We start from the raw sequence: 13,034 nt of genomic DNA, 5'->3' as shown, positions 1-13,034 counted from the left end.
TTTTTTTTTTTTTTTTTTTTTATTAATTAATTTATTATTTATTTATTCATTTATTAATGTTTTTATTCATTTATTAATGTATTTATTATTTATTTATTTGTATTCACTACATCCACTAACCTTTGCACTTTAGTGTGACAGTTTGGGTTACAGTAGTCATTATATATATATATATAGGTTCTCCTTGTAAGATGTTGAATAAAACGGGAGGCCTGACCATGCCTGTAGTTTCCTTATTTTTATCATCCAGATCTCTGTGTGGAGTTTGCATGTTCTCCCCAGGTCTGTGTGGGTTTCCTCCGGGAGCTCCGGTTTCCTCCCACGGTCCAAACACCACCAGCTTGTCAAATGAACCTTGCAGCAATAACAGGCTCCGATCATCCGGGAAGGTTCCACAAGATTCCATTCAGTCAAAAGCACACCTGTCCGGCGCTGATTATGGACTAAGGGTTGATTTGAGGGTCCTTACAGACCTGGCAGAGGGCCTTCCCTAAACTGTTGCTGCTAATCCGGAAGCATATTTACACTGACAGTGACTTACAGTATTGTGACAGTATACAGTCTGAGCAATTGTGGGTTAAGGGCCTTGCTCAAGGACCTAACAGCAGCAACCTGGCAGTGATGGGGCTTGAACCAGCAACCTTCTGATTACTAGTCCAGTACCTTAACTACTAGGCTACAGCTTGCCCATATTATTATTAAACATAGTTGATATTACTTGATATGCACCTGTTAGCAAAGGATCTGGCGGAACCGCTTGAACTTATTCATTAAGAAGGGTGTCCACATACTTCTGCCTCATCTGTACGAGTGTTCTTGACTCGGTAACACTCTACCCTAAACCGTAAGGTTAACAGCGTGCAGCCGGGTGTTATCATGAAATAAATGCGCCGCTTTCTTGTTAGCGAAACAGCTCTTGAAAGCATTCTTATTTCAACAGCACGCCGGGTCGAATCCCCGCCGGATACCAGCGATCGGCTTAGAACAAACGAACCTTTTTTATGTTCATGCTTTCAGGACCCCCGAGCTGAAATGATGCCGTTAGGTGTTCTGTTTACGGCCCTCACCTGCTGCGGAGTGATAATGAGAGCTCGGATAGAGACAGAAACCTCGTACACGTTCACTCGGGGCTGTTGGGAGATAATAAACGTCTGATGATGCTGAAGACGCTATAAAGCAACAACATGAGCTGACGGTGTAAAGTACCGTAAGTACCATAATAACCCAGGTTATCATCATTAACTGGTAAGAACTACTAATGATGAGATTACATGAGCTGCAGGGCGCTCGGGTGATGCGACGGTTGGTTGGGCGTCTACACGGACGTGATACACACAGAACACCGTTCTCTACACACCACAGCAAAGGTACTGAGGGGCGCGTCTCACATCAACACAGATTAACAGTGCGCTCTCAGTGCAGGTCCCAAACACGGATAAAATGAGATGCATCAAAAAGGGCAAAATAAAACACTAAAATAACCTTCAGATAAGTGTACTCTTTAAATAAAGGATGGGACATTTTTAATAGCTTTAATTCTATAATCGTGTCTCTCAAATATTTATATTTAAAAAAAAAATTTTTTATTATTATTCATTTATTTATTCATGTATTCATTTATTTTATTTTATTTTATTATTATTTTTTTATTATTCTTTATTTTTTTTAAAATTATTTTTATTTATTCATTATTCATTTATTTATTTTTATTTATTCATTTATTCAAACACAAGTTCTCCTTGTAGGTTGTTGAATAAAAAGGGAGGCCTGACCATGGCAGCATGTCTGTAGTTTCCTTATCTTTATCATTCTAACATGACAGAGTGAACTTAGTTTTGAGGTTCTTCCATTAAAATAATTAAAATAATTAAATCTCTTCTTCTCTATAATTCATTTATTTTTCTGACTTTGCTTTTTTATATTTTGCTGATTGTTGGATTATTTTTAATATATTTCTTTACTTTATTTTATATTATTTAAATTCTGAGAGAGTTAAGTACAGAGATGCTGCAGTTTAATGGCTGAATATATTTAGATGTAAGTGATACGTTCTGTATATTCTGATACAGTCGGGTTTAAAACATGAGGTGACCAAACTGAGCTCTAAAATGCTGCGCAGAGAGAATTATTAGCATTATTAGCATTATCGCTATAAATCAGTGTGTTTTATCGCTCACAGCGGCCGCTTCTGCTAACGAAGAGCAAATCTGCATTTTTCCACTTCAGTTTCCGAACAGAGACGCCGTTCCGTTAGCCAGGCCGCTAATGTGAAATAAACAGTCTGAGCCGCGGCGAGACGATGATGGAAAACTCTGTTATTGCTTTATTAACGTGGACGTTAATAGAAAATTGAAGTTTTACAAATGGTGATGGATCGCCGTGCTAGCGCTGCTGTGGAATCTGCTAGCGGCTCCGCTGGAGGTGCAGATGTGAGGTCAGAACCATTACCAGTGGAATGATGGGAAAAATATTGAACAGGATTCGTTTTAAATTAAATTATTTTCTTGCAGCTGGAGCGAGTAAAGAAGCTCCGAGGCACAAAATAGCAAAATGTTTAATAGCTGATGTGAATCTGTGCACCAGGGGGTAAACAAAATAAAGGAAACATCTATTATTATTATTATTTTTTTTTTTTATTAGATTTATTGTTGTTATTTTATTTATTATTTATTTAGTTTATTTATTTACTATTCATTAATTTTATTTATTGTCTGTTATTTATTATTTATTTAGTTTATTTATTGTTGTCTCTTATTTAATTTATTTATTATAATAATTATTTATTATAATTTATTTATATATTTTGTTTTATTGTGGTTTGTAATTTTATGTTTATTATTTATTTATTGTTTGTTTATTATTTTATTTATTTATTATTTATTTATTGTTTGTTTATTATTTTATTTATTTATTATTATTTATTTTATTTACTGCTGTCTATTATTTAATTATTTTTGTTTATTTTATTTATTGTTGTTTGTTATTTTATTTATTTATTATTTGTTTATTTTATTTATTGTTGTTTGTTATTTTATTTATTTATTATTTGTTTGTTATTCATTGTGGACTGTTATTTTATTTCAATAATTTCCTTTGAGATAAATAAAGTATCTATCTTATTTATTTATTTATATTGATTAATTTCCTACAAGGGCTGCTTTTATAGCATTAGTGAACAGCGCCTCTTGGTGGCAGCCAAAAAACCATCAGTCACATGACTCTAACAGGAACTACAGACCACCAGATCAGAACAGTAGGAACATCATCTCGATTAGTCCAGAGCAGAATTCGTCTCGGTTTGATGGATTGAAGTTGATCTCAGTCCTTTAATAATAATAATTAAAGGTTTTATTTTCGTTAAAGGAAAGTTTGGTCTATTTAAACAACATCACAACAAACAAGTGACGTGACAGAGGAGAGAAACACCGTGTACCATCGTCACTTCTCCTTTGTTCTCCGTGGACTCACGCCAGCGTATTTTCAAATGTGAGCAAATGGTTCGTCTCAGCGGGAGACGTTTACAGTCTCACACTCGCCCATGCCAGAGTCGAGTCCTGTACATCACACACTACCCAAACACACACTAGATCATAACACACACACACTAGATCACACACAGCCCAAACACACACTACATCATAACACACACACTAGATCATAACACACACACACACACACTACATCATAACACACACACTACATCATAACACACACACTAGATCATAACACACACACTAGATCATAACACACACACACACTACAGTACATCATAACACACACACACAGTAGATCATAACACACACACAGTAGATCATAACACACACACTAGATCACACACAGCCCAAACACAGCAGATCGAACCTGTCGTCGACCTCTCCAGTCCATGAGAAGCTCCACAATAACACACACTACATTATAATGTACACACACTACATCATAACACACACACACTACTGTACATCATAACACACACACACACACTACATCATAACACACACATAACACACACTAGATCATAACACACACACACTACATCATAACACACACATAACACACACTGGATCATAACACACACACACTGGATCATAACACACACACACTAGATCATAACACACACACACACACACACTACATCATAACACACACACTAGATCATAACACACACTAGATCATAACACACACACACTAGATCATAATACACACACTAGATCATAACACACACACTAGATCATAACACACACTACATCATAACACACACACACTAGATCGTTACACACACACTAGATCATAACACACACACACTACATCATAACACACACACACACTACATCATAACACACACACACACTACATCATAACACACACACACACTACATCATAACACACACACTAGATCATAACACACACACACTAGATCATAATACACACACTAGATCATAACACACACACTAGATCATAACACACACACTAGATCAAGTCACACTAGATCATAACACACACACTAGATCAAGTCACACTAGATCATAACACACAGTAGATCAAGTCACACTAGATCAGGTCTACATCTTTATGTCTGTTGTACGTGTATCTGACGTGAAGTGAGAAAGGCTTGAAATAAGGAGCGCTCAGCGTTTAAGTCGAGCGTACAGAACGCACCACAGGGTGCGCAGGGAGATCATCCTCACCATCTGGAAGCTTGATAAATGGTGGGTCCGGTGCACGCCTGGAGGACGTTCCTCACCCCCAACATACCTTATTCTGAGCATAGAGCGACAGAATGTCCTAAGATTTTGGCTTAGACGTGGGTGGGAACAAAGACCGTTTCGGCAGGAACAAGGTGAACTGGAAACTGAAGGCAGGGCTCGGAGTAACACTCAGCGTTACTTGAAGTGGGCTGTGTCCCAAATCACACACTAGCGTACTCAATAGTACGCCAAATTACTGCAATACAAACGGTAAACAAATGGAATAAACTGGATCTCTGAGTTGGTCTCTGTCGTCGTGTTGTTGGACGTCAGTAGCGCAGCCGGAACATCAATCACTGTTCTGGGATCTGGTTTCATTTTCAGAAGATCTCAGCCCATGAGAAGCTTTCTAACATCTCTAACGTTCCTCAGGAAGAAAAATCTGCTCTCTATCATCACCATCATCACTTCATCACCTCGTAACTCAGGAGGAGAAAATGAATTTTCCTACAGATGATCAGATCAGACGCTTTTATAGGATTGATGTTTTTTTCTGTAGTGTTCGTGTCCCCAGGTGGTTGTTGATGGAATTCGGTAGCGTGGAGGGTTTGTTACTTCCACTTGGGTGCGTTTCTCTGGATGTGATCCTTATTTACCACATTATACACTGTTTTACACTGAAGAAGCTCAGTACAGTGTTCACTTCATGCCTTTACGCTGGATGCACCAGTTACCAGTTTTTAATCCACCTGATGAAAGATTAGACACACTAATACAAAGCAAGACAACAAGACGACCAGACAACGTCCTTGTTGTCCTGTTTCACCTCTACAGCTCCTCTGTACGACAGAACCCGAAATAAAACTAGAAAATTAATATTATCCTGATGTCGAGGGTCTAATAAAACTCATCCCGTCTTTATCTGTAGAGACGTTGGCACAGCGTGCGCCTCATGAGCTTGTAAAAGAGATGGATGTTGGGAGGAATGACCGGGCAGGCAGGTCGTCGTCCTAATTACACGAGAGAAGATGGTCTTGCATGGACAGGACGTCACGCAAAACCAAAAATATGAACGTTTTCATCACAGCGAGTGGTCGGGATTAAAAACTGTCATTTTTTGTTGTGATGTGAGGATTTACCGGCGATACAGGTCTGACGGGGCATCAGACGAGGTGAAGCAATTCATCACGGGTCGATAACAGCCACCGAGGGGAAATAAAAATGAGAGGAGACACGCAGCGTCATGGAGAAAAAGAAAAAAAGCCATTTAAAAGAGAATTAGTCTCAAGGGGTGTAAATCCTGCCACTGTTGGGCTCTTGAGCAAGGCCCTTAACCCTCTCGGCTCTGATCCTAGCTTCCAAACTAGCTGGAATTTTATTGTACTGTACATTTCGTTTTACGCCATTCTATTCTATTCTATTCTAATGGATTGGCGACTTGTCCAGGATGTTTTCCTGCCCGACACACAGTGCTTCAATGTGGCACCAAACCCACTGTGATCCTGACCAGGATGAAGCAGTTCCTAATAACGAATGAATAAATGAATGAAATGTGCACTTCTGATACGATCAATAGAATCAGAGAAACACACACAAGGTTCTTCAACTACAGCAGGTCCCAGAAGAGCCGGAAACCGGAGAGTCCAATTCCAGACTCGGGTCAGTAAACCAGGATCCATGAGGAGGATCGATACCTCCGACCTTCAACAAGCCTGGAGAGCACCAATCAGGCATAACATTAAAACCACCTCCTTATTTCTACACTCACTGTCCATGTTATCAGCTCCACTTACTATATAGAAGCACTTTGTAGTTCTACAATAACTGACTGTAGTCCATCTGTTTCTCTGCATGCTTTGTTAGCCCCCTTTCATGCTGTTCTTCAATGGTCAGGACCCCCACAGAGCTGGTATTATTTAGGTGGTGGATGATTCTCAGCACTGCAGTGACAGTGACATGGTGGTGGTGTGTTAGTGTGTGTTGTGCTGGTTGAGTTTTTAAATACCGTGTCCACTCACTGTCCACTCTATTAGACACTCCTACCTAGTCGGTCCACCTTGTAGATGTAAAGTCAGAGACGATCGCTCATCTATTGCTGCTGTTTGAGTCGGTCATCTTCTAGACCTTCATCAGTGGTCACAGGACGCTGCCCACGGGGCGCTGTTGGCTGGATATTTTTGGTTGGTGGATTATTCTCAGTCCAGCAGTGACAGTGAGGTGTTTAAAAACTCCAGCAGCACTGCTGTGTCTGATCCACTCATACCAGCACAACACACACTAACACACCACCACCATGTCAGTGTCACTGCAGTACTGAGAATGATCCACCACCTAAATAATACCTGCTCTGTGGTGGTCCTGTGTGGGTCCTGACCATTGAAGAACAGCATGAAAGGGGGCTAACAAAGCATGTAGTGAAACAGATGGACTACAGTCAGTAATTGTAGAACTATAAAGTGCTTCTATATGGTAAGTGGAGCTGATACAGTACACCTGTACATTATACATATTCTTTGTTCGCATATCTCAGCTTATGGAAGTTGGAGTCAGAGTGCAGGTTAAGGGCCTTGCTCAAGGGCCCAACAATTAATAGCCCAAAGCCTTACCCACTAGGCTACCACTGTCCAAAAAATCAGGAAAGAGCACGAGCACAGTCCCCCACTATCAGAAATGATGCAGTTGAGATTCCCACATTTGGGGAATTTTCAGGGGTCAGCACAGCCGGAGGTCAATGACTGAGCCTCGCCCTGGGGGAACCAGCTTCCTGATCATGGTCTCGCCCCTGCCGGGTAAGTATGTAGGATGTAGGATGACGTAAAGTGCGACTGTGTATAAAGATCGCTAGGTTTTCGGACACACCCCTCCCGTGGATTCTGCTAGTCCTCGCTCGAGAAGCCACTCAACACGGGTAAGAATGGGATGTGACGGCTCTCTCGCAGCCCCCTCGCGAATGCCAATTTCATAGCCGCCCTTTTCATTACGGTGCCGTTATCGATTGGCTTCGGTTCAGAGGGAGACGGACAGAGCGGAGAACGATCCGGCGAGGAGATTAGGACGGGACGGCCGGGTGTAACGAGGCCCCGTGATTAGCCAGAACGCGGCGTAACGGCGGGAGAGAGGCGCAATAACACCTCGGATCAAAGCCATCTCTGCACTGTCGCTTCTGATCAATGCTAGCACGGAGAGCCAGACGGGGCCTGTCGCAGACGGCCGGGAAATTCCCTGATTAATCCGTTATATCAAATAAATACCACGAGAGAGAGAGAGAGAGAGAGGCAGGGAGAGAGAGAGAGAGAGAAAGAGAGAGAGCAATATGGTTCAAACGACACCCTGATGTTCCAAAATTAATGTAAGTTTTAATAAACAGAGTCGTGATGCTACATTTTCTTCTTCTAATGTTTTAATAAGCACAAACAATAAAATTTTTCTTTATTTCATTAATTTCAGGTCTCAATTTTGAGTCCCATGCCACACACACACATACTCTGGGTAAAGGTGGCCCTCTTGTCCTCGTCCTCATTTGCATAGATTCAGACTCATTAACTTCCACCTTCAGATCTGAGAAAGGTCACCCACCCTAAAATAACAAAGCACGGCGGCACGGTGGCCGCCCCCGTGTAATCGTACCCGTGTCTCGTTAAAGGGACGTGGCATTTCAGAGACCGACTCGCAGCCCCCTACCCACAATTCCTGCCGTGCCCTGTCAGGACCGCTTAACCTGAACGCTGTAAATTGGACTGAATAAACACGCAGACTCGGGTTTGTGGTTTCTGGGGGTTTTTTTCTGTCTCGTTCCTGCTTATTAAAATGAATAAAAACAGATTTTTTTTTATCCAGGGTGATAAAAGAAGAAATAATGAGAGAATCTAAACACACACAGAGCTGTTTCACTAACCGACCACAACCTGAAGATCATCTGCTCAAAGACTAAAAATGCTAAAAATACTCTCATAATTAAGCAAATGTTTTTAGTAGGGCTGTCAAACGATTAAAAATTTTAATTTTAATCTCAGAATTTCATATAGTTAATCGCGATTAATCGCATTTAAAAAAATCTGTGTAAATGTTATAGAAAACAAGGATTTTTAAGTGAAATGTTACAATTACAATGGTGAACACATTTTATGCTAAATGTACTGATGTTAAAAACTGCTGGGACAAGAGAAAACTGTAAGGGAGTTTTATTCACTCACATACTAGGCAGTAAATGTCAGATTGTAGGTTAGAATTTCTCCATCAGCAAACATTGTAGATCAGCGGTGCTTTAGGTGGGATAAGGCGTAGTTATTGTATCAGACTTGTCTGTGGTTGTATCGTGACGATGGTTTGATGGACGTTTCTACACGAAGTGAGTGTGTTTTGACCCTTTGGGGCTTCCATAGTTCATGAACTAACGTGCTCGACTCAGCTTTCCGGTATTCGGTACAGAAGAAGAAATTAATTAAGTGTAATAAAGTGTTCTGCTCCCGACAACTTGTGAATATAGCGTGTATTTATTTCTTTATTATGCAAGTGCATCACTACCACGATCGGTTACATTATGTTAACAAACCGCAAATGAAAAACGGTGGCAAGTCCGACATTAAAATGTTTGTTCTACCAGTCAAGTGTCAACATGAACTAGAATTTGCGTTAATGGCACTAATTTTTTTAATCGCGTTAAATTGAGATTGCGTTAATGCGTTATTATCGCGTTAACTTCGACAGCCCTAGTTTTTAGATGTTAAATGAAAACCCTGTTGATTTTTTGTCCTTGTGTACTTTGCACTTTTTTTCTTTAGTTTTTGTAAGTGAAAAATTTTAATTTATGTTTGGTTTCATTAGATTTTTTTTTTATTATTTATTTTTATATTTATTATTGTATAATTTTTTTATCATTAGTCATTAGTTATTTTACTTAATCATTATTATTATTATTATTATTTTAATAAATATATTTATATTATTATTATCATTGTTATTATTTTTATTCATAAATGTATTTAGATTATTAATATTATTTAAAAAAATTATTTATATTATTATTATTATTATTAGATTTTATTATCATTATTATTATTATTATTATTATTATTGTTACTATTATGGTTATTAATATTATTATTATTATTATTATTATTATTTAATATTAGAATCAGTTTGCATTTAATGAATAAATATAAATATAAAAAATACTGTTATTATTAACCAATTAATTTTTAACTCTTAATATTTAATATTTATTATTTTATTAAATGTAATCATTAGTTATTTTATTTAATCATTATTATTACTGTTATTATTATTATTAAATGTATTTATATCATTATTATTATTATTTAATATTAGAATTTCAGTTTGCAGTTAGTTTATATTTTAATTATTAAATTATTGTCAATTAGAAAAAATATTATTACCCAAATCAATTTATTTATTTATTTATTTATTTATTTTTTCTAATGTACGTTTTGTGTAACTGAAGGCTTGTTGCTTTTTATATAATTTTTTTGCTTATTATTTATATTATTATTATTTTAATAGTATTATTAGTGTTAAAAATGATTATTATCATTATATTAAATCTTTTTTATTTTATTTTCTGTTTATTTCATTTCAGTCTTTTAAATATTTATAATTGAATACATTTGTTTTAATCAGTTTTCCTTTTCCCACAGTTTCTGCTCCGTGTGACCCTCTGCCCTGGTGCATTGTGGTCTATGATTACCTGACTGAGCAGAAGTTGAGGCAGAAGTTCAGGTGTGTTTGGGTTGGACTGTAATCTGGGTTAATCACCGCGGTCCTGCAGTACAGAGGAGCTGGAGTGGATCCTACTGATCTGTGTGCTCAATATAAACCCTGATTCTCCCATCAGCCCTGAAGAGTCTGAGCCACCAATCACAGCTGTGTGTGTGTGTGTGTGTGTGTGTGTGTGTGTGTGTGTGTGTGTGTGTGTGTGTGTGGAAGCCACGCCAAGCTGTGGCATCTGGCTGTTTGGGTTGAAGTGGCACCGGGACCCGGTTCAGGTTCAAGTTCAGGTTCTGTAAATTCTGCTGGTTACAGTTGGTATGAAAATTAAGCTTAAATGTAATATAAACCTTTAACCTTTAACCTGAACCAGAGTCCCGGCCCTGCCATGAAGCCACTGCTGGGCCCTTGAGCAAGGCCCTTAACCATCTCGGCTCCAGCGGCACCGTGCAAACTATCTATCTGTCTGTCTGTTTGTCTGTCCATCCATCCATCCATCCATCTATCATTCTATCTGTCTGTCTGTTTGTCTGTCTGTTTATCTATCTATTTATCTGTCTGTCTGTCTATCTATCTATCTATCTGTCCATCTAGTTATCTGTCTGTCTGTCTTGTCTATTTTTCTGTCTATGTGTATATGATAAAGGTGTTTCCTCTTGTTTGGATTATTATTATTATGATCTGTAACATTATTATAATCTTTATTTCTTTATTTTGCTTTTCTGAAGCTACTCGAGGTGGTTTAAGAGTCGAGGGATTTTCAGCCTCCTCCTCCGTTTCAATTCTCACTCGCAGATAATGAGTTTCTGTCCAAATCTCACCACTTAAACTGGCTGAATTCTTCTAATCCATCTTTTAATAAGCTCTGAAACCGGCCGTGTGAGAGAAAAGAGAGAAAAAACACACAGAGGAGAGAGAATGAGAGAGGAGAGAGGAGAGAGACGCTGAAGGATCCCACATGGAGAAACAAGCACCACGATTCCACCTAAACTACAACAATATAAATCTGTTTCAATATTTAAATAAATAAATAAACATGTTCTCCTCTGGGACTCTGTGGGTTTAATGTTCTGATTGTTAAGATTCACGAGATGGAACAAATCCTAACAGTATCTGCCAGGATTTATATAAATATTATTATCTGTTAAATTAACTCGTCTGTTCTCCTCCAGAATCATCAGAATGAAGAAAATCTAACGTTAGGCTAATGCCGCGGCTAGGTCGAGATCAAGAGGGCCACATTTCCCATGATGCTCTTCGCCCTGCGACCCGGCGGCTCATTAAAACTCCTGGCACGGCTCTTTATCCTGCCAGTCAAACCCAGCGGCGGCTCCCGTCAGACGGCAATAAATATGCAAACTAGACGTCCGCCAGACGTCAGACGGGATCCGATTTGGAACCGTTGCCGCATCAATCATCAATCTGTCACTACTCGCTAATTAGCATGTAGCAGTCGGGTGCTAAACTGCAGCGCTAAGGCCGTCCGATCCTCCCGTGTTACGTTTGATCAAAACAAACATCTTCTGTCAACATTTAGCTCTGCAGAGGATCGAGAGGTTTAAAATGATTAGCGTTTTATTTTCACGCTGGATTAGCACAAGTCTATAAATCAGATAATAATAATAATATTACTAATAATAATTATAATAATAATAATAATTACTAATAATAATTATAAAATAATAATAATAAAAATAATAATAATTATTATAATAATAATAATTAATAATAATAATAACAACAATAACAATAACAATAATAACAATAATAAAAATAATAATAATTATAATAATAATTATAATTAATAATAATATTAATAATAACAATAATGATAATAATAATAATAATACTTAATAATAATAATAATATTAATAATAACAATGATAATGATAATAATAACAATAATAATAATAATTAATAATAATATTATTAATAATAATAATGATAATAATAATAATGATAATGATAATAATAATAATAATTAATAATAATAATAATATTAATAACAATAATATAATATTATTATTAATAATAATAATTAATGATAATGATAATGATAATGATAATAACAGTAATAATACTTATATGTAATAATAATAATTAAGGTACTGGACTAGTAATCGAAAGGTCGCTGGTTTAAGGCCCACCACTGCCAGGTTGCCACTGTTGGGCCCTTGAGTAAGGCCCTTAACCCTCCGTTGCTTAAATAATACACTGTCTCAGTACTGTAAGTCACTTTGGATAAAACCAAATCTTCGTGACGTCTCTTCCCCCCGCAGGTCACAATCGAGCGGCTTTAATGAAAATGACTCCCTGAAGGATTTTCCACCTGAGCACCCTCCAACAGCTCGGAAGAATGGCCGCCGCGTATGTGCTCACCACGCGTGAGCGTGTTTTATTCTTCAGCGTTTAGTTCAGAACAGCTCCAGCTGACGGCAGGTTTTTTTGTGCTTCTAAGAACCGAACAGAAACGAATCAGCTGAGCTCGTTCATCAGGGAACAGAGAGCTGACGATAATAACAGGAGACGTCAGGACGTTACAGACGTGATTTATTAAAACGTCCTGTCGCCTGAACAGTCGTATAAATGAGCTCGTATTACGATGTTATATGATCGTTAATCACG

At 37.9% G+C, this 13,034-nt stretch overlaps 1 non-coding gene across 1 annotated transcript; it reads right to left on the bottom strand.

The window, feature by feature from the left end:
• Positions 1 to 7,318: 7,318 nt before the first annotated feature.
• LOC134325862 (U1 spliceosomal RNA) lies at positions 7,319 to 7,482 on the bottom strand. The gene has a single exon (XR_010014378.1). It is a non-coding gene; the product is annotated as a U1 spliceosomal RNA (small nuclear RNA).
• Positions 7,483 to 13,034: the final 5,552 nt, after the last annotated feature.

The sequence above is a fragment of the Trichomycterus rosablanca genome, chromosome 13, assembly GCF_030014385.1.
Source record: "Trichomycterus rosablanca isolate fTriRos1 chromosome 13, fTriRos1.hap1, whole genome shotgun sequence".
Classification (NCBI taxonomy): domain Eukaryota; kingdom Metazoa; phylum Chordata; class Actinopteri; order Siluriformes; family Trichomycteridae; genus Trichomycterus; species Trichomycterus rosablanca.
This window is presented reverse-complemented; position numbering and strand designations above follow the sequence as displayed.